The sequence below is a fragment of the Ambystoma mexicanum genome, chromosome 3q (genome assembly GCF_040938575.1).
Source record: "Ambystoma mexicanum isolate Mex_15411 chromosome 3q, UKY_AmexF1_1, whole genome shotgun sequence".
Lineage (NCBI taxonomy): Eukaryota > Metazoa > Chordata > Amphibia > Caudata > Ambystomatidae > Ambystoma > Ambystoma mexicanum.
This window is the reverse complement of record NC_090926.1, coordinates 353,016,675-353,039,117: the sequence shown is the minus strand read 5'-3', so window position 1 is coordinate 353,039,117 and position 22,443 is coordinate 353,016,675.

Below are 22,443 nucleotides of genomic sequence, written 5' to 3'. Positions count from 1 at the left end.
AGTACAAATCATGAGTGCGTGTCTAATGTCAAGTCAAATGACGATGAAAGAGAACTTGAATTAGTATGTCTACCTGAAGAGATAAGAAAGAAGAAAATTAAAATAACAGTTGATAATTGTGAAAATCTAGGTGCAGTGGGAGCAAAATATCTAGAACTAAAAGCTGCTGAGGACGAAAGGAAAAACTGGTCCTGGTTAGCCAAATCACTGAACTCATCAATGAGGATCTAATGTCATGCTGAAACAGGGCAACTGATGTTAGCCTCGTGGAATACTAGAGAATTTGTACATCTTCTAGGAACTCCACCTGAAATGATAAGAAAGGCTGATGTAATATGCTTGCAAGAGACATGGGTGACCAATCTACCATGTGTGGACGGGTTTGAAGTAGCAATAAACCCAGCCATAAAACAAAAAAAAGGGCGGCCTATGTCAGGCCAAATGATATTAATTAAAATAACTTGTGGTTTAAGAATCAAGGTAGCATGTAATTTGTCACCTTTCCTTCAGAAGGTCTGTTTAGAACATACAGAGTCCATAGGGCAGCCGTTGAACCAACTGTATATATTAAATATATACTGGAACCCAACCCAAAAGACCAATCATAAGCTTGAAGATGACATTATTGAAGCCATAGATTTAATTAGAACGGAAGACTCAAAGGCATCAATCATATTATGTGGGAATTTCAATATGAAATTAATCGAAGTAAACCCACGTAAAACATCGAGGATTAGATGTGAGAGTCTTAAAAATGAATGCTGGCTAGAAGAAATGGCAAGCAGAAATCTTTCAATGCTGAATGGAGTAACAAGAGGAGATATACCGGCAAAGCCGACCTGGGAAAGAGGAAGCCAGCAGTCCATTATAGACTATATCTTTGCATCTGAGAATATACTACAAGCAATAGTCTCTTTCAGAGTCACTAAAGACACTCAAAGTGATCATAATATTATATCAATGGAGTGGAAGTGGAGCAAAGGGGAGGAAAGGGAGCAGTGGAGATGTGGTATATCAGTGGAACCAGGGAGAAATAGATTAAGGATAAAGAAAACAGATATAAAGGTGGTATCTGAACAACTGCAACGATCTCAAGAGCATGGGACAACTGAGGCATTGGAGTATCAACAGTTGATTGAAATGCATAGAACCAAGAAAAAGACCTCTTTAAGGAATCAACATTTTTCAAAGCATAAGTTTGATCCGGAGGTGGCGAAAAAGAAGAGAGAATTGAGAAAAACTTTAAGGGCGATCTTCGCTACTAAGGGACAATCGAACCAAAGCCTGTCAAAAAAAGCAAGAAACCAATATAACAATTGGTGCAAAACACACAGAGCTAAGATAGAACAAAGAGAGGCTGAAATAATTATGAAGACGCTAAATCAAAGGAATTCGAGGGGATTTTGGGCCGTAATAAACGACTCAATCAACTCAGAAAAGGCGATAATAACCAACATGGTAACGGAAAGAAAATGGGAGTCTTACTACAAAAATCTATTTAAAAGAAGGAAAGATATAAAAACAACAGAGATCCAAACGAAAGTACCATGGGATTTAAAAATAGAAAGAGCGGACATTAAAACTTCAATTCTAAAGAGCAGTGCGTCGAGAGCCACAGGACCTGACGGCCTGTCTAATGCGGATCTTAAAGAAAATATCGATGAATGGTCAGAATTTTGCTATATTCTATTTCAAGCAATAATAAAAGAAGGAAAGATACCTACAACTTGGAAATCGGGAATAATCTTTCCAATATTCAAGAAGGGAATACGATCTGAGCCAGCAAACTATCGACCCATAGCCCTTCTTGATGTCATAGGTAAGGTGTTCGCAACCCAGCTCCTAAACCAACTCACAACATGGATTAGTCAATAAAAAATCTATGACGAGCGTCAGTCCGGGTTTGTGAAAGGAGTGGGCTGCAGCACGAATCTCCTAATATTAAATCTATTAAAAATAGACACCATACGAACAGGTCAGAAAATCTACCTGGCTTTCATCGACATGGCAAATGCATTTGATGGAGTAAATAGGGAAATCCTGTGGCACAAATTAAAAGAGAGGGGCTGTCATGGAAGTTTAATTGCGGCTATTAAAGAACTTTACTCAGACACCTGCATTCAAGTAAGGCTAGACAGTGATGGAAATCTGTCTAAATCAGTACCCACAGAGAGAGGTGTTAAACAGGGTTGCCGCTAGGGGCGACCCTGTTCAATTTCTACATTTCGGAGGTTGGAAGTGCCCCGGCGAACGTGATTTCATTCCCACCAATCAACAATGATTTCCAGCTGCACCACATCCTATACGCAGACGATATGGTGATCTTAGATCGTACACCAATCGGCCTTCAGAGAAAATTGTCCGCTTTAGAGATTTACACAGAAGAACTCGGGCTAGAAATAAATGTTGCTAAATCTGAAATTATGGTCCTGGAGAACAAAAGAGGAAAGAAATCCCACAAGTACAGATCAAGCTGGTTCGTGGGAACAAAGAAACTGGAAAAAGTACAGCACACACCAGGTACTTGGGTACAACGAATAACTCCAGTATAAATGATGAACCGATGGTGGAAAATAATCTTAAACAGCTGCAGACAACTAACCTCACAAGGAAGCGTATTGAAGAAGAAATTTGGGAAATTCACATGCGAGCCAGTGAGAAAATTCTACCAAAATAAAATTACACCGATCCTAATTTATGGGGCAGAGAACATGTTTGGCTGTGACCACAGGATATGGTCTAGGTGCGAAGGATTTTTTTGGAAGAAAATTCTCCAAATACCCCAAAGTACGCCGACTGCTTGTGTCCTATATGAAGTAGGAATTTCCACCCTGAATGCAAGGATTATATGGAATAAGCTACTGCTCTATAGGAAAACCTATGAATAAGCGAACCTACCACCATTCAAAATTCTGATGGGAAATGAGACAGGGAAAAGAATATCGGCCCTAAGAGACTGGAAATATCAATGTGTCAGATCCTAAAACAACTGGGGACAGATGAGCTAACACTATGGAACACTCCAGAGTATGTAAAAAGAGAATTGCTCGATCTCGACTGGATTAAAATTGGGGAGAGAAGAGCTTCTCAAAAATCAATGCTAAACCAGCCAGAAGAAGCAAAAAAACGGAATACACCCCAGAAATATCTGGTTCTATCTCCATGTAAGCGCCTTAGAAGATACTATTTGAAGTTCCGTCTGAATATCTTAGAAACAAAAGAAATTCTGAGGAACAGGCGTGTCATTCCGAGGGGAAATGTCCTATGCCGATTCTGTGGGAAGGAAGAAGAACATTTAAAACATCTCATCCTAAATTGTTTTGAACTAAATGGCCAACGTGAAAACTGCCTGGGGAAGGTGATGACAAACTACCGGACGCTTTCTGAAGAGGAATGGTGGAAACAACTACACTTGACTGAAAGTAATTCAGTGTGGATTGCGCTGACGAAATTCCTAGTGCAAATACAGAACTGTTTAGAATTGAGTCCAGTGGTCACGAAAATAGAATCCTATATGGAGGCAAGTGAGGAGAACAAATTTGCAGATGAGACCAGCAATTAAGAATAAAGAAAGGAGTGTCACCAATGAGATCTAACACATGATAGTATTTAAGAAGTTGACCAAAATAATGCTAGAGAGTAAAAATATGTAAAGACGAAAGATGCATTGCTTGTATGTGTTTTAATTAAAAAGTTTTTCAAAAGTTTGTACAAACTAAATGAAAATAAAAAAAAAATGTTTGCACCCTACATTTGCTCAAACCTTGACCATCACTCTGGAAACATAAGGAGGCATGTTTGAGGGGTACAGGGCCTGCTTAATTTTCCACCCATGTAGGCAATTTGGAATACTCCTCCCAATCCTTGAGGCATCTATCATTTTCTGTCTGCACCACTTCCATTTGAACAGTCAAGAGTTCTTGTACTTTGCACCCCATCAGCCCTTCAACCCATTCCTCTGTGATGAGTGCATGTCCATATATTAGTAATTGGGATCTTTCCCAACACCCAGGCATCCCCCTATTTCGCTCTTCCCATTAGGTGGGCACTGCAATTCCTTTTGATCCACTATTCTAGTTTCTCCTCTATTTGGGCCATCTAATATATACTGCATCCTCTTGCTTCTGCTCCAATAGTCCTCCATCATTGACTTTGTTTTTATATAGCTATCCTCGAAAGGGAATGTTTTCTTAGACATCCATCGTAAAGTAATCAGTTTCCCTGGGAATTGTCCCCTAGTGGTGTATAGCACCAAGTGCATTTGGCACTGTGCCCTTGTTGCAGGTATGTCTGTGGCCACAAATGTCCTGTAAGCGATCGTGGCATAGGGAATAAGTGAGCACACATAGCAGCCCCCTCTTGATGCCTCTCTCCCCACCAGGGTCATGTGCTTGTATCACATAATATTTGTTATGTGGGCTGAATCAGCCATGTAGGTGTTTATGTCCTCAAAATTATTATCATCATTTCTCTTGAGTCTCTTAGTGTGTTTGGTAGTAATAGAGAAGGACTGGGGCATGGCTTTGTTCAACAGGGGAATAGGAGTTACATTAGCATATCCTGGTTCGGGTACATGGTAGGGATCCACCTTTTGTAATGCCACAGAGACAGCAGAAAGCAAAAAAATATTGCTACAATCATTTTTGCAGATGAATGCCCATGTTGTAAAGGTGCAGGCACATTGCGCTGTCTGTGTACTAAGAGCCCATATTTAGCAGAATTAAAAATGTTCATCATCCTTTTTTTTTACACTTTCACGTTGATGTCCAAGTAGTCACTACCTACAAGAAGAATTGTATCACTATGGCTCAACAAATCCTCTGCTTTTCTTAAATGAACTGTAACTGTTCACGACAAAAAAGAGAATAGCATAGACAAATAACTGGAGCAGTGAAATCTAGTAATTGTTTCTGTATCAAAAGTGCATTCCCTTTCACACCTCAGGCAAAATGTTTCTTAGAAACAAGAGTTCATAGGAAGGATGGATGCCTGTGTAACAAATGACTGTGTGCATTAACTTTCTGTGGTCTGTCATCTGCTCCTGGTGAGGCGGTATCCAGTGATAATATTGCAGGAAATAATAAAGAATTAATTTACAGAGGTACCATCCAGTCTACCTCCTGACACCTGGGGTATGAGCTTACGTGCTGCTAGCGAACCGAATGTTCCAGAAGGGCACGAGTGTGCCAAACAATTGTAAAGGGCCATATAACAAAGGGCCGTATAGTTTGAGAGCCAATGAGGTACCATGGTTCTAATAACTTTTGAAGATGACTTGCACTGGGGGAGGGGGGCATGAGTTTTCCACTTGACTGTAGAGACCCAGTCACAACCTAACCCCTGATAGAAAGTATACTTAGATGCTCCCCTCGAGCCAACCACAACTCTGTAGGTTTTTCTTATTTGCCACGTAGTATGACGTCACATATGAGTTTTTACTATAAAAGTGATGTTTTTGTGAAATGCTTCGAGAGAACACTGTGGGATGTCCGTTGATGTTCATTGTATCTCCCTGTTATAGACAATTGATAATAAAAGAGTAAAATGACTTTGCCATCTTCCTGAGTTGGTTTGATTATTTGATGTAAAGAGTTACTCTGCATCCAAGTGGCCAAATGGTTTCTTAAAAAGCTACAATACCTCTAGAAAGAATGGGAATGAGCTCCAATGTCGACTATTATATACCCGCTCCCTCGTAGCACACTCTATGGAGTGTTAAAACTTAATATTTAACTTGGGACTGGATCTCCTATTCCTGACTGATACTTGGCTGAATGATGGTTGAATGAAACATCAAGCCCTGCCATTGTGCAGTCTCTTTCCCACTACTTATGAATTGATACATGTTGACCGGAATGTGGCGGACTGGCCATTATCTACAACACTAAATTTAAAGTTAATTACTCTATTCCTAACCATCCCTTGAAAATGGAATGTCTCCTTGCCCGCATTTTGGTCTCTCCTACTTCCACACTCTCAGTGTTGGTAATATACCCCCCCCCCGGGGGTGGACAGCGTGTTTGTGCACTGACTTTCCGGCATTGGCACTGGAACTGCGGACCCAACACCCAAATTTATTAATTATGGGTGATTTTAATCTTCCTAATAGCCATGCCACTAGTGATCAGGTGGAAAAATTCCTGGATCTGATGATGGATCTAGGCCTTTGTCAGTGGGTGACCAAACCTACCCACAATGGGGATGTGTTTGCATCAGAGAAATCTATTATCTTGTCCCCTCCTATTTCAACTATTTGGTCCGATCACTATCTGGTACCTTTTATAATTCCTGAGCTTGTCCCCGTTGCTTTGCAACCTAAACTGGCTATTTTGAAACAAAGTTGGCAAAGGGTACCTAACCCTTCCATAACTGCCGCATTTTTTAACCCATTGTGGCCAGTCTACTCTGTGCTCCCTTTCTGCATTGGAATCTGCTTTCTCTGCCACTGCAGACCAACCAGCTCCCCTTAGGATGTGCAAGCAGAAACCCCGCACTTCTGAGCCGTGGTATACTGAACAGCTTAGAACTGCGAAGTTACAATGTAGACAGGCTGAGTGTCTGCTCACTGCTTACCATAAGTCAGTTATTGATGCAAGGAACATTTTATTTGCCTCCAAGGTCGAAGAAGCCCTCAATCAGCCTAAATCTCTTTTACTGCTTGTTCAATCACTGTCTACCCCAGTGATGGCCAGCACATGGCCTACACCATCACAAGCTCTCTGTGATTCTTTCTTCTTTTTTCGTGTCTAAAATCTCTTCTATCCGGGATAGCATTAATAATGATGTAGCACATTCTCTGACTGCTAAGGCACTGACTGAGCCCTCTTTGGTGAAGGGGACTTAGTCTTCATTCCCTACCTTCTCAGAATCTGACATCTTGTCTGCTATTCAACGTTTGAAATCAGCCTCCCCGACTGATGCCATCCCCTTGGCGCTGTTGAAGAAAAACTCAAGGACTATCATCTCGCATATCACTATAGCGGTTAATGCTTCCTTTACGGATGGTGCGATTCCTTCTACACTTAAACATGCCCTTGTGCTTCTGCTATTAAAGAAACTTCAGCGAGATCCGGAGGTGCTGGCCAATTACCACCCCTTTTCATTATTGCCCTTTCTCATGAAATTATTGGAAGCCCTGGTCTCTCCTTTGCTGTCTACTTTTCTTGAATCCTCTTCTTATTTTGACTCTTTCCAATCTGGTTTTCGGCCTGGAAGGCGAACTGAATCAGTCCTTAATTCAGTACTTGATGACCTGGCTCGCCTGGTGGATCAGGGGTGTGTCGGCGCAGTTGTTTTATTAGATCTGTCGGCTGTGTTCTACACGGTCGACCATCCCACCCTGATCGCCCGGCTGTCTGCTGCCAGGCTGTCTGGAAATGTACTTGACTGGTTCATCTCCTTTCTTGCCAATCGCTCACAATCAGTTTCCCTTCCACCTTTTCACTCTAGATCCGTTCCACAGGGATCTGCCCTTTCCCCGATTCTGTTTAATCTCTATACTTGGCACCTTCAGGCTCTCATTTAGTCCCATGGCTTCCACTATTATTCCTAGCCGACGATACACAAATCTTGGTCCGCCTTGACTTAAATCAGGCTGATACGGCCAGTCGGTTTAGGATGTGTTTTCTGGAGGTAGGGGAATGGATGACGTCTAACTGGCTGAAACTAAATGGCAGTAAGACCGAGGTGTTGGTGGTTGGTACTACTTCACCTCTTCTTTTCTGGACCAATGACTGCTGGCCTGCTTCCCTCTGTCCTCTCCCAGTTCCTGTTTTATCGGTGAAGAATCTGTGGGTTATTATTTCTTCTTCTGTTGCCATGGATGGTCAGGTTGCGGCAGTATACAAGAACGGCCATTTTAAACTTTGCATACTTAGGAAAATCCTCACATTTGTGCCTGAAAAATGTCAGGCTCTGGTGGTAGCCATGCTTGTTCTTAGTGGCTTAGATTATTGAAACTCGTATCTAGCCCAGCCACGCTATGTGGTCAATCACCTTCAGCTGTTGCAGAACGCTGCTGCTAGAGCGATTCTTCGGCCCCCTTTTGGCACCCACATGCCTCCATTGTTGAGGCAGCTTCACTGGCTCCCGGTGGAAAAGCAGATTTATTTAAAGTCCCTGTGTTTTGTGCACCGTGGCTTTAAGGGCCTGGGACCTGAATATATCCAGGATACATTTCCCCATTATGCTCCAACTCGGTGCCTCTGTTCTCAATCTGCATTTCTTGTTGGGGTCCCCCGTTTCAGACTGATTCACACTGGCGGATGTGCCTTTTCAGTTGCTGCCACCAAGACATGGAACACCCTTCCTCGGGCGTTGCGTATGACGGTTGACCACCTTGCCTTCTATCATCTGCTAAAAACATTTGTGTTTTAATTCTGCTTGTTAAGCTACTCCGTTCACATCTTTAGTGCCAGGGTTCCTTCGGTCGTTTTTTTGTGCTCTATAAATCTGTATAGCATAACATAACATAACATCCCATCTACTACATGATGTGCTACCCACCAAGGGCTCTGAGCTCACATGGTAGCAGTGGTAGGATGGTTCAGACCCATTGATCAATTAGCTCTAGAGTTTCAGACGATCGGACATAGCCAGAGGATCGCAGTGTTTCCTGTGGAGAGCTGCCAAATAGAAATCTTGCAAGAAAACCCGAAGATGGTTCGGCAGGGTCCCTCTTTGACGAAATCCCTACCTGGTTTCCACAGGTGCTGTGCGGGAGGAAGGCAAAAGTGGCTCGTTGGAGGAGACAGTACCGAAGGCCTTGAGTCAAAGAATGACTGAATGGTGGGTAGACTGAGGGGAATGGCAAATTAAGGGGACGGGTCGTAGTTATTTAAAAGTAACAGGAAATATTGTGTGGAGATAGCGATAGAAGTGCCCAGAAACGTGACCCAACGGGTTCTAGAAGTAGTTGTCTCTCACTCCAGTAGGAGTCTCTAGGCTATGTGTGAACAGGTTCACATAAGGAGATGATTTAAATCCTGTGACAGGACATTTGAATAGGGGCGAGGAGAAAAAAAGCTGATCACAGAGTATTTTTAGTAAATGTGTCAAAGAAAATCCGGAGCTGTGGGCGGAGCTATGCCACACGACGTTCAAAAGAATAGTAGCTAACTGTAAAAGCCCGGATTCATGGAAATGCGCAATAATCATTCCAATTTTCAAGAAAGGGAATCGATCTGACCCGAAAAACTACCGACCCATCGCGCTGCTAGATGTGCTAGGCAAAGTGTACGTGACTCTTCTACAACAACAACTTGTGAAATGGGGAGCTGACTTAAAACATCTGGACCCACGTCAGACTGGTTTTGTCAAGGGTGTAGGCTGCGCCTTGAATCTCCTCTTAATCAATCTCCTCAAAATGGAAGCCATAAGAACAAGAACCAAGGTGTACCTCGCACTGATAGACTTCTCACATGCCTTCGACAGCATAGATAGAGAGCTACTCTGGGAGAAAATGAAGACGTGGGAATGTCCGGAAGATCTGATAGCGGCCATCAAAGAGCTCCACACTGGTACAAGCATCAAAATTCGCACAGATCAAAAAGGCACCCTGTCCAAAGCGATAAACACCTTTTGCGGGGTTAAACAGGGTTGCCCACTGGCTGCTATAATATTCAACTTATTTTTATCGGACATTGAAGGAGCAATTGACAGCGTACGTTCCTTCTCTCCAAAAATACACGGAGCCCCACTAAGTTGGATGCTATATGCCGATGATCTAATATTGTTAGATGTAACACCTACAGGCCTACAGCGAAAGATCGACGCAGTGGACCTATATGGGAGAGCTAATGGCTTACAAATCAACAAAAAGATGTGTGAGGTGCTAACACTGCAAAACTTGAAAACATCAAAGCACAAAAAACCTAAATGGCACTTGGGAAAAGAGTGGCTAAGTAACACAACAAACACAAGATACTTAGGCATGCAAATCAATTCAAGCCTGAACGACAGTCAATGGGAACAGGTAGCCAAAACCAAATGCCGGCAATTTGCATGTCAAGCTAGCGAATTACACAAGAAATACGGAAAATTCTCAATAAAACCGGTAAGGAACTTCTACTGCCAAAAGGTAGTGCCGGCCCTGATCTTTGGTGCAGAAAACGCTCTCGGATGCTCTGCGGATGTCTGGTCCACCCTAGAAAACATCTTCTGGGTAAGAGTTTTGCAACTGCCAAAGGGTACATCAACTGCATGTATCAGATACGAGCTAAACTTAATATCAATCAACGCACGAGTTAGCTGGAACCTGTTGAGCCTCTTCAGAAAGGTGACCATGAAGAAAGTGGCCTTGCAATTTGAAATACTACAAAATCCTAGCAAAGGAAATTCCAACTGTCTGCTGTCATTGTGGTACAAACGCTGTGAGGAAATTTTGGCTTTTTCCGACATCGACCTAAAAATTCTACACGACAACCCGGATGCTGCAAAAAGGTCTGGCGAATGGACTGGATCGTGACTGGGAACTTAAGATCAGCTAACAATTTAATGAAGGAGGTGCCGTGTGAAGCAAGAAATCTAAACACTCTACAGTCTTATATCGAACTGTTCCCAGATAACAGCAGCAGAGCCCTGTTTCCACACTTCAGACTAAACGCATTTAAAACAAGAGAGTGGTCTAGAGAGCTACGCAAAACAGAAGAACTTAATGTAGCCTGTAGATTTTGCAATAAGAAGGAAGAAACTTTAAAACATCTGACACTCCATTGCAAGAGTTTACATCGAGAGAGAACACTGACTTTAGGGCCTCATCTAACGAAATTTCAAACGCCAAGTGCGGATGACTGGTGGCAAGCCCTGTTCGACAGCCGGGAGAAACATCTGAACTATGCCTTAATTCGCTTCCTGAGCCTGTTCAAAAAACTACTGACATAACACCTAAAACAAGGCCAAAACTGTGAGATTGCATCAAAGAGGCTCTCAACTGGCGAAGGCTCGAATGCGTCCTGCTATCTTATGATGTTAAGGTTTCAACAGACGAGAGTTACCTGGACATTTAAGGAGAGAAGAGAGAATAAATTGTAGTGTAATAACTGTTCTCCTTTTTTAAAGGCATTTTTGCCAAAAAAAAAAGTAAATGTGTAAAGTCGACTGGTCTGTCTGTGTTATGTGCTGAGTTAAGGTGTTCAAGAAGTAAAAAAAGTTGTGAAGGAATTGGAATGGTGTTAAGGAGCTAAAAAGACTATCTAGGGAAGTGTTTGGTATAATCCAGAGATAGACAGAGATAATTGGAAAGGTAGAGGCTTGAGCGGTTATTGTTGGAGTGTCCTCATATTTGTTGTTTTAAGTATATTGAAAAGTGGCAAAAGTATTTTACAAAACCTGGTAAGTATTGACAGTCAATTGCGAGTCGTCACAATGGGAGACACTCCCCTGATGCATTCATGTAAGACATTCCCAAAGCACATGCTAAAGCTCAAACAGTATAGTGCGGAATGGGTGAAAGGCACGGCAGATAAGATGTTCCTGACGTGTCAATAAGGAGGATCACTGTCAAAAGCCATATTGCAACACATGACCACATACTTGCATGCTGCATACACGGGGAAGAAAGTTGTGAAAATGTTAGCTATTCTAAAGCTCTGGAAGATGTACCAGGAAGAAAGGGAATATCCACCACCTGGGGAGTGGATACTTAATCAGTGTAAGAAGGAAGGTGTTGAGCCCTCAGCTCCCCTTACCTCGCCTGAAGTAAAAGGTGCTAGTGCAGAAGAAGCCAGATTGTACCCTCTAAAGAAACTGAAATCGGCAACAGTGTATAGTAATCCTATATAGAAACCATCCGCTTATAGCAGTGACGATAGTCCAGAGGAGAGTAAGAGAAAAGAGATCTTTAAGATCATACAAAACAAAGAAGACAAGAATGAGCGATCAAAAGCATTTACAAAATAAGAAAGAGAGATTAAGAGATGGGAAGGGGAAAAGGACAAAGCTGACTAGGTAACACTCACACAGAATGAATGGATGGGAGGACAGATATTACTCCTTCTGGGTGGGGAAAGCATTGAGGAAGTAAGGCAAAGAGAAGATGAGGACGAACAGGATAGAAAAGACAGAGCGAGAAAAGAGGTTGAAGGAAGATGAGCATAAAAGAAAGAGCAAGGGGCGACGAGAACAGATGTATCAGGAGGAACAAGAGAAAAACAGGAGAGGGCAGAGGGGCAAAGAAAGTATGACAATAGGCAGAGAGCAATAGAAGATAGGGATAGAAAAGAAAGGAAGAGAGAGGAGTAGGAAGCACAGAAATTACGGGACAACAGGATACAGAGACAAAGAGAAGAGGAGGAAAGGAGAACAGAAGTGAGGCGAGAAGAGTGAAGACAAGAAGAGGAGAGAATTAGAAGGGAGGCAAGAAAACCAAGAGAATTAGATGAAGAGTTAGAACGAAGAAGGAGACAGCAGAGCTTTGATATCTGCCTTATTCATAAGGAACCAGTAGAGTCAAGCCCAGCAATACGATGGGACAGAATAGAAGAGTTTCTTCCGTTAAAGGGAGCAACTTCAGAGGCATCTAGAGTAGCATTAGAAGAAGAAAACTCTGATATAGGAAGTATCGGAGACAGGATTGATAAAGGAATCTAGCAAATTTGGAAACCAAGGGAAGGGAGATCAGTCCCTAGTATTCCAATCACGAAGCAAAGAAGAAAATCCATTTAGCCTCAAGCACAGAGCCTTAGCCTTAAGCAGACTAAACTTAGATAAGGGTTGCAGGGATGAGAGTCACACTAGTTGGGGACTAGACATGTCAGATGAGGAAAGAGAATCCTTGCTTATGGAAGAAGGAGGGAGCGCGTTTGCCCCAAGGGAAGCCTGCTGATGGACAAAAAAGTAAGATGGTCCAATCTAGAGAAACCAAAGGATAGGACGCCAGATCCCATAGCATATCCAGAGTGTCCCAGAGGACTATCGTGTAGCGAAAAAAGAGAATCACTGCCATATGTGAACAAGTTAAGATCGCTACCATGGATAGACAGACGATGGAAGCTGACTGCGAGTTAGGGTTTACACAGTTTCCCTTATTGTAAAAAGGGGGAACGAGACCACAGTATATTCCATGGCCACAGATGGATAAGGATAATTTAAGGTGTAAGCTCCTGAGTTTGACTTTTGGTGCTGGAAAATTGATATATGAGTTAAAGAAAAATGACAGGAGGAAACACAATGGTCATAGGGGACATTAAGGGTCTCTTGGCAGCTATTCTTGGGGAGAGAGCTGATGACATATGGAGGAGAGCAGGCTATTCAAAAGTGACAGCCAAAAACACAGCGCACAACCAAGCTCCATTCAATCATTGTGGAGCAGATCTTTGGAGGGCTCTTAGGGTGCAATATCCCGACACATCAGATATGGGTGCAATCATGACACGTAATATGAAGGAAAATGAAGACCTTATTACTTACATTCAGTACATTCAAGAGCATAGGCATCTTGAAACGTGCTAGCTGTGGGAAAGTATTGTGGCATTATTTTACCAATTTTTATGTCAGGGTTGCCTGAGCAAGTACAGAGGCAAATGAAGAAACAAGTGGGAATGGAAGTGCTGCCGTGGGCTGAAATACAATTGACGATAGTGCATCACTGTCAGTTATTGCAGGAGAAAAAGAAGAAGAAAGATGAGGCTAGGAAAATTGAGGAAGCCAAATTGGTTCAGAAAAAATCATCAAAATTTGTCATGGAAGGGGCGGTATTGACAAGCAGAGAAGGATTGGGAATGCAGCAAGCAGTGGGTGCATCCCAGGTGAATAATCAACTCCCAATGGGCCAAGGAAGGGATGGGTTCATGCCAAGACGCAGAGGTATGGGCTAAAGAGGAAGGGGTGGATTCCAAAACAATCAAGGTGGGTTTTAAAATGCACAAAATGAGAATCAGAATGCGCAAGAAGGATTCAACTAAGGGGGACTAGTCAGGTGGTCTCTACCTGTATGTTAGACTTGTGGGATGACAGGACACATTGCACGTGTATGTGGGAGCAAAGGGAATGTACAGAATGGCCAATTCTCAAGAGGAGGGACAGCTTATCCTCCACCATATAGCACACAAACTAGGGAAGGGGTTGCCCAAGATCAGACAGTGTATCAGACACAACCGCCTCAAATGCGACAGACAGAACAACCAGAGCAAGTGCAAATTAATCCACTGCAAAGGCAGTCGCAACACACCCCCATGCAGACACAACAGTATGCAAAGACGAGACAATTACTAACACCTACAATAGGAGGTGCCACTGTGGTAGGAGGAAATCCTTTCACAGGTACGGGGATATGCATGTACCAACAACAGGACAGCTCACAGGGTGACCTCATGTGTTTAGTACTATCAGTGACACGAGACCCCCAGAAGGGACCAAGTGTTAATGTGATGAAAGGAGGCAAATCGTGTTCTTTTGTAGTAGACACTTGGGCTTCTCGTTCACGTATACGAGAGGGAAAATATCCAATGTCGGGAATTGCCATGACTGCTAAAGGGTTCTCTGGAGCTACAAGTCGAGTTCCTTTTACTGATGAATTAACAGTCTCTATAGGAGAATGTGACATGTCTGCTCCATTGTTGTATTCACGACAAACACCAGTTAACATTTTAGGAAGAGATTTGATGACAAAACTTAACATCACAATCTCATTTACTGACAAGCGAATAGTGTGTTTCACTAGCGGAATACACAACTTAAATGTGGGCGAATTCATGCGGGTGTTCACAGGGCAAATGGTTCTACGAGGCATTCCATTAGAGCCAGAGGTTTTTCTTTATGGGGTGAGAATTCTACTAACATGGCAACCTGGTTTAGTGGGGAAGACTGTGAGGATACATGATGAATTCTTGTTCAGACCACAGATACCTATGAATGAAGAGGGGGGACAGACTATCCCTCTAGAGTTAGAATCAGCCATAGTACGAAGGGAAATGGCGATGCTCAAAAGAACGGATGATGAGCGTAGACAATGGAGGACAGTAATAGCTCTCGAAGAAGGGTACAGGTTGACTGACATTACTGATGATGATATGTTTAGAGAACACCCAACAGACGATGAAGTAGTGTTCTTTATGAGCATTACATACTGGATAAGAATAGAGAAGAGGGAAATCCCACTTCGAATGGCAATAATGCGGCAGCCTCCAGCATTTTTCTGCAGAAGACTTGGAGAAAGTGCTCAGCATTCTATGGACTACTGGCCCTTATGACATAGGATTATTAAAGGGAATAGGGAAAGTTAAAATAAAGCTGAAGCCAGGAGCAATTTTACCTCGAGCAAGACAATACCCCATGTCTCGAGAGGCTGATGAGGGTATATTGAAAACAATTTCAGCACTGATGAAACATGGTATTCTGGTGCCAACAGAATCATTGTGTAACACTGAGGTGTAGCCAATCAAAAAATCAAAGGGAGGATCGTGGAGATTTATACAAGACATGAGACCAATTAACCAGATTGTAGATGCAGGGTTTCCTTTGGTTCCTAACCCGGCGACAATTCTATGTAGTATCCCAGTGGAAGCACAATATTTCACACTGATTGATTTGAAAAATGCATTTTACTCAATCCCATTACACAAGGACTCATATGACTTGACTTCATTTACATTTCACCAAACTCAAGTGGAACACACTAGGCTGCCTCATGGGTACTGTGAATCTCCATCAATCTTTAACAGGGTCCTCCAGATGTACCTAGGCAATGTTGATTTGAAAAGTACGGTGATACAATATGTAGATGACATTTTAATTTGTAGCACTACAGAAGATGAGTGCAGGCAGGACTTGATTCTGTTGTTAACTATCTTAGCAGACAAAGGATACAAGGTAGACAATGAGAAGCTGCAATATTGTCAAGAAGAGTTGTTATACATAGGACAGTTGATTTCACATGAGGGGAACAAGGTGACACCTGAAAGAGCTGAGGCGATTATGAAAACTGCAAAACCGCAATCAGTAAACCAATGCAATTATGTTAGAGCCTGGTGTTTGACTACAGTTCGTAGACAGCACAGGTGAATGAGGTTAAAATAGAATGGACTGAGGAGATGGAGGAAGGGTTTGAGGAATTGGAGAAAGCAATTTGTACAGGCTCTGTTTAAGGAATTCCCAATTTTGCTGAAGAATTGTATTTGTTTTTGCACACAAATGGGACAGTCATGACAGCAGTGCTTACACAGATGACTACAATGGGGTACAAGCCTCTAGAGTATTACATTATGATTTTAGACCCAGTTATGAAAGGGCTCTTTCCTTGTGAACAGTCATTGGCAGCCGCCGTGTTTGCAATTAAGAGGTCCACAAGAACTGTTATGGGCTGCTTTATGACTCTCTTTGTGGAGAATGCTCTGTTTGCTGTTTGCCATTTTAGAGAAACCTAAAGGTACATTGGCATCTCAGAGAGCCTCAGCTTATGAAGTAATGATTTCAAACCCAACGATTAAAATTGTCAGATGTAAAATAGTGAATCCTGCCACATTTGTAGCTGAGCCAGAAAAGAAGGCGATCATGTGCATGACTGTGCAAATTATGTTGAATTTTATGATAAAACATGTGTGAAAGAAAATGCTTTGCCAGGAGGGGAAATTCTCTTTATTAATAGTTCTTCAAAAATGGATCAGATTAGTGGAGAAAGGCATTCTGGCACAGCTTTGTAGTGAGACATAGGCCCTCATTACAAGTCAGGCGTAAAGGGTTTAACGGCGCCGTCGGCGCTGTTAACCCTTAACGCCTGATTCACACTTTAACGCCTGCTTTTTGCAGGCGTTAAAGTCCAAGGCGCTAAGCGACCTTGGTGCTAATTACGGCACCGTAATTTACGGTGCCATAATTAGCACCTTCCCCATCCCCATTATGCCCTATGGGGCAAAAATGGGAATGGGGAAGGGCAAATGGTGAATGGGGAATTACCGCCCCACTCACCTTGGAATGGGGGGTGTAATTCCGCCCTCCACCATGGTGGAATCCGGCATGGATCATGGTGCTAGTAGCACCATGGTCCACCGCATGACTTGTAATGAGGGCCATAGATTAAATGGAGAATTTGAAGTTGTAGCAAGTCTCAGGCTACTGTCACACTTTTCAGCACAAGTGGCAGAATTGGTAGCGCTCATTGTCTTGCTAGAGAAACACAAAGGGCAGGAAGTGATGGTGTACAGTGACTCAGCCCACGTGACTTCAACTGTACACGCAAGGCGAGCATGTTGGAAATGGAGGGGCTACCTTTGTGCTGACAGCACTCCAGTGCAGCAGGCATCCTTATTGGACAGGTGTATTAAGGCACCACAACTCCCAGTAGCCATAGCGGTTGTTAACTTCACCTCTCACACTAAGCAAACAAATTTTATTTCTTGCGGGAATGAAGCTGCAGATGCAGAAGACAAAAGGGTTGCGTATTCCCCAGATATCTCATGTTTTGACACTCCAAATGTCAAAGAGAAAGTAGTCACGAGTATGGTAAGGCAAGAAGGGTTTAATCATTTGCCAAAGACCCAATTAGTGGAGATTCAAGGGAATACACCACATGGAGAGCTGGATTTATGGAAACGAAGGGGGTGTTCTTTATCCCCCACAGAAGCATCATTGCAACAGGATTGCACTGGAAAGCCGGTGATGCCAGTAGCGTGTTAAAAGGAGCACTTAAACAGCTTTATTATCCTGCGCATGTTACTAGGGAAAGTCTTGCTGTAACAATTGCGGAAGACTGGTTTATTCAAAAGAATTTAGAACATGTTGCATTCTTCTTAGTGAATTGCATTGTGTGTCAAAAGTGTACGGCTGGGCATACACTGAGAACGATTAGTGGGGTAATACCTCGACCAAATGGTCCTTTTCAGCATTTACATATTGATTATGTTGACATGCAGCAAGTATGTAATGTATTTCAGGCATCTGATAGTGGTGTTGTGTCCCTTCTCGAGGGAGATTGAGGCAGGTCTGTGTACACACCCTTACGCCACTTGCGCAGTGAAGTTTTTAGTACATGAAGTCTTTCCAAGATGGGGTGTGTGTGAAGTGCTGAGATCTGTTAATGAGCCACATTTTGTTAATGAAGTATTCAAACAGATAGGACTGTTATTGAGTATTAAACACAGGTTTTCTTCTGCTTATCACCCGCAAGCAAACGGAAAATGTGAGAGACTCAATGGCCTCCTTAAAGAAAGGATTGCAAAAATCAAGCTAACTTTGAAGAAGGTATGGCTACATTGCCTGCCCTTAGCTTTATATGACCTAAGGAATCAGCCTGGTTGGGACCACCACCTCACCCCACATGAACTAGTCACAGAGAGGTGAATGAGAATGCCTCTTACACCTCCATTGAGGAGTAGAAGTGATGCTCAGAGTACAGCCAAACTGTTAGGTTATGAACTGCACAATTATTTGACATGTATAACATTTAACATCTCTCTCATTTCTGACCAACCCATGTGTCAGAGGGGCCGGTCTTAGAACACAGATGAAGACAATCCAGCAACCGAATCTCCTGAACTTTTATCAGCACCTAAATTGTTTGTTGGTGAAACCATTCTGATTTAAAGCTTCACTCAAAAGTGCCACAAGCCACGTTTCAATGGCCCCTTTTTTATTGAAAATATAACCCCCTAAGCAGTAAAAGTCCAAGGGAAAGCTTAGATTCTTTGAACGACGTGAAATTGTACAATGGTAAGACCCCCCTCCTACTGTTGCCGATCCAGAAGCAAGACAAGAAGAAGAATTTGAGCATGTGCTGACTCGATCAATGGCCAAGAAGAAGGACGACAAACCAACTAGCTGTTAAATGCACATTTTGCATTTGGACTGTGACTCATTTGGACACTCCTTATAGATGTTATAGCGGGAGTGCAAACCTTTGCTGAGAGTCACAGGAAACTTTGAAAATGAACTTTAGAGAAATATTGATGTATCACGAATATGGCTGAAAGTTATTTCGAGTTTGAAGATTGGCAACAAGAGCAATATCCAGATTCCTTTCTCACTGAGTATCTATTTGGTTGGCCTTATGATCCTAACTGACTGGGATGTGCATAGGATCATGTTTGCTATTTTTGTATTTGTTCTTCAAGCTTATCCTGCTCTTGTCAGAAGAAACTTTGATATTCACACTTTTTTTTAACAGGCTCCTAAAAATTGCCCTGTGATTCGAAGGTTCTTATTTGTAATCATGTACTGCAACACCAGGAGTAAGAGCATTTTCTTATTATCATATTAGAAATGAGGAATGATGAGGCAAATACGATTTTAGGGAATGAACGAGCACAACCAGCATCAGGATGGTGAGAGAGCTAGATGTCAATGGTTTTATGCATATTGTATGCATGTACCATTTCTCTTTTTGTCTTTCTGTTTCCTCTGTTTCACACTCTTTATCACACAGCCCTAATAAAGCAGACATCCCATTGGTTCTTCCCACTATAAAAACCACTTTTGATTCACTTCATGGTCAGTACACAAACCTTGCATATGGGAGAGTTAGGAGAAATGTAGAGGAAGATAATGAAGGGATACACACTTATTAATAGAGAAGCCAGAATCAAAGCATCAAATAATAAAACATGAACAGCCTGGAATGAATGGAGCTGGAATCAAGATTGAAGAAAACAGGATTCTGCAATTCAAAGATAAGAATGGGAAGGAAATACGAGCATGTTGGGAAAGAGGTCAACTACAAATCAAAGCAACAGTGCTCAGTCACGATGGATGGGTTTAAGGGCTTGTTGTGTGCAAAGCACCAGCATTAACCAGACAGAGGAAAGCAGTTGTGGCCAATGCAGAAAAAGAATGCAAAGATCAATGGCCGAAGATTGAAAGATTGTTGACATGGGTCAACAATAAAGGAGGACCAGTGCAGATACTATCCCTGAAGGATGCGTCCTTATGTTTCCGAAATAATAGTACAAAGAAGGTTGGAGAGAATCACCAGTGTGGCTGAATTTTTGATGTACCAGGCATGAAGGAAGGGACAGCCATCCTGATGGATCATTATTGGGCTTGTGGGTACAGAGCCTACATGAAGCTGCCCAAGGACTGGGGAGGGACGTGTTCCTTAGTACTCATCCATGTTCCACTGTTAGTGATTCCTCAGGGTGACCTTAACATTGGAGAATTTCCGAAAGGAGATGCTCATTTAAGAAGAAGAAGAGCGCTTGAATTACTCAATTGAACAAGGAGGGAGAATTATTTCTCAGCAAAATCAATAGAAGCCTTTGATGCTATCCCATATGAGCACAGGTTGTTCAGCAAGACTGCCTCAATATTCACGATTATCGTAATACCTGGGATCCAGACGATTGCCAACACCAAATGGTTACAGATTACCAGATGGGAACTTCTACAGACCATCAATACCACCATAAAGGGATTCAATGTTATCAGGCAAGAATTGAGGGCCATAAGATTAATGGCCCTGCCAAACAGATATGTCCTATACGTGATCACAGCGATGGATGGAGGAGCTTGCACCAATATCAGGCCCATCATGTTGCACATTCATACCTTCTCACAATTACGAGAATGGGACCTTGACAGAGGCCATAACGTTGATGATGAACCTGCACAACAAGATAGAAAATGAGACAGAAGACATCACAGATGATGGATGGTTTGCGTCTATTTTCTCATGGGTTCTACAGTGGATGGCAAACATCTTCAAGTTTCTTGGAGCAGTATTAGTGATGGTGATGTTTGGATTCTGTGTGATCAGGATAATAATTACACATGCAAGAAAACAGCAAAGAAGGCCGTAGGAATGAAGATCATGATCAATGTCGAATCAGGGTTGAGACCCAAGGAGTTGACAGATGAAGATATCAGAAAATACATAGAGACCAGCATTGTACCACCTGAGGGAACCAAGTTCCTGTACCCAAAGAAACACAAGAAGTATGTGGGACGATAGGTCTATTTTAATCCGAATGGACAGTGCAGCTACATGACCTAGAGTGTGGATGAACATGACAAATCAGCCGGCACCCTGAGGGTGTTAATGAAGATTTGGTCCTGGTAAAGCACTTCTTCAAAAGAAGAAATCAAAATGTGGAGATTAGTGAAGGTGTGGTCGATGAATCAACCAGAGGGGGGAGTGTAGAGGAGCAGCCAACTGCCCCTGCTGGAAGTCTCGCCCCCCCTACTACCTGTATGCTGGCAGCCTGAAATTGTGCAATGCTTGACACCAGCAGTTGTGACTATTCCACGTTGAATCTTTGAGAAAAGGTATCCACTAAGAAAACCCTATCAGATGTATTCCCGAAGAGATGACAATCTCTTGGAGGAGATACCTGAAGGAATATGAAAAAGAGAGAAAGAGAAGTTGATGATGTCACAAGAAATGAGTGTGATACACTGAGAAGACTGGCTGAAGAAGAGAATATATGGACCTTAAAGAAACTGGTGAGGAAGTAGAGAATTGCATAAACTTTCATGTGCAAAACAAAGATTACACGTATGATGAGCACTGTAGAAAATGCAAATCATTCAATAACTATACAGATGCAGCAACACAAGTAGATTAAGTAATCTTAGAAGCTGGTTATACGTAGTGAATGGACTGCTGCCGGAGCTGCCTTCATATAGAAGAATTAGCTGGGAGCATGGAAGAATCGAGAAGGGCTGCCTGGCCTGGTGTCAAGAATGAAGGCAGCCAAGACTGGTTATCTATTCTTGAAGGCAGAGAATGTGAGAAGCTGAATATTTCCTTGTTAAGGTGCAAAGAAAGAACACCATGAGTGCCAAGTTTTATTAATTCAAGACAATTAAATGCTGCACAATGGGCGGCTGAATTGCGGTCTCCTGTCACTTGAGCCCAGTACGAAAATAGAGTTGGGCACGCAGTTCCAGAACTATGATAAGCATGTGCCTATACTCCCTTATATTCCCAGAGAAGAGAATACATTGCAAGGCCAAGTTCAAAGACAATCTTCATGGCAGAAGGCATGGGTGATGAGAGATGTTGGGATAATTGAGTGGGGAGGTACAGTCCAGTCCACCCCTTACACCGGGGTATGAGCTTACATGCTGCTAGTGAACCGAATGTTCCAGAAGGGCACGAGCGGGTCAACCAATTGCAGAGGGCCATATAACAAAGGGCCTTATTGTTTGAGAGCCAATTAGGTACCGTGTTTCTAATAACTTTTGAAGATGACTTGCACTAGTGGTGGGCATGAGTTGTCCACCTGACTGTAAAGACCCAATCACAACCCAACCCCTTATACAAAGTATACTTAGATGTTCCCCTTGAGCCAACCACAACCTCCCATAGGTTTTTCTAAATTGCTACATAGTATGACATCACATATGACGGGTTTGTACTATAAAAGTGTTGTTTTTTATTAAATGCTTTGAGAGAACGCTGTGCGACATCCGTTGATGTCCGTTGTAACTCCCTGTTTTAGACAATTGATAATAAAAAAGGGTCAGACCTGGCAGGTGGAACGGCACCCGCCCGCAGAGTTTCATGGAATCACCAGC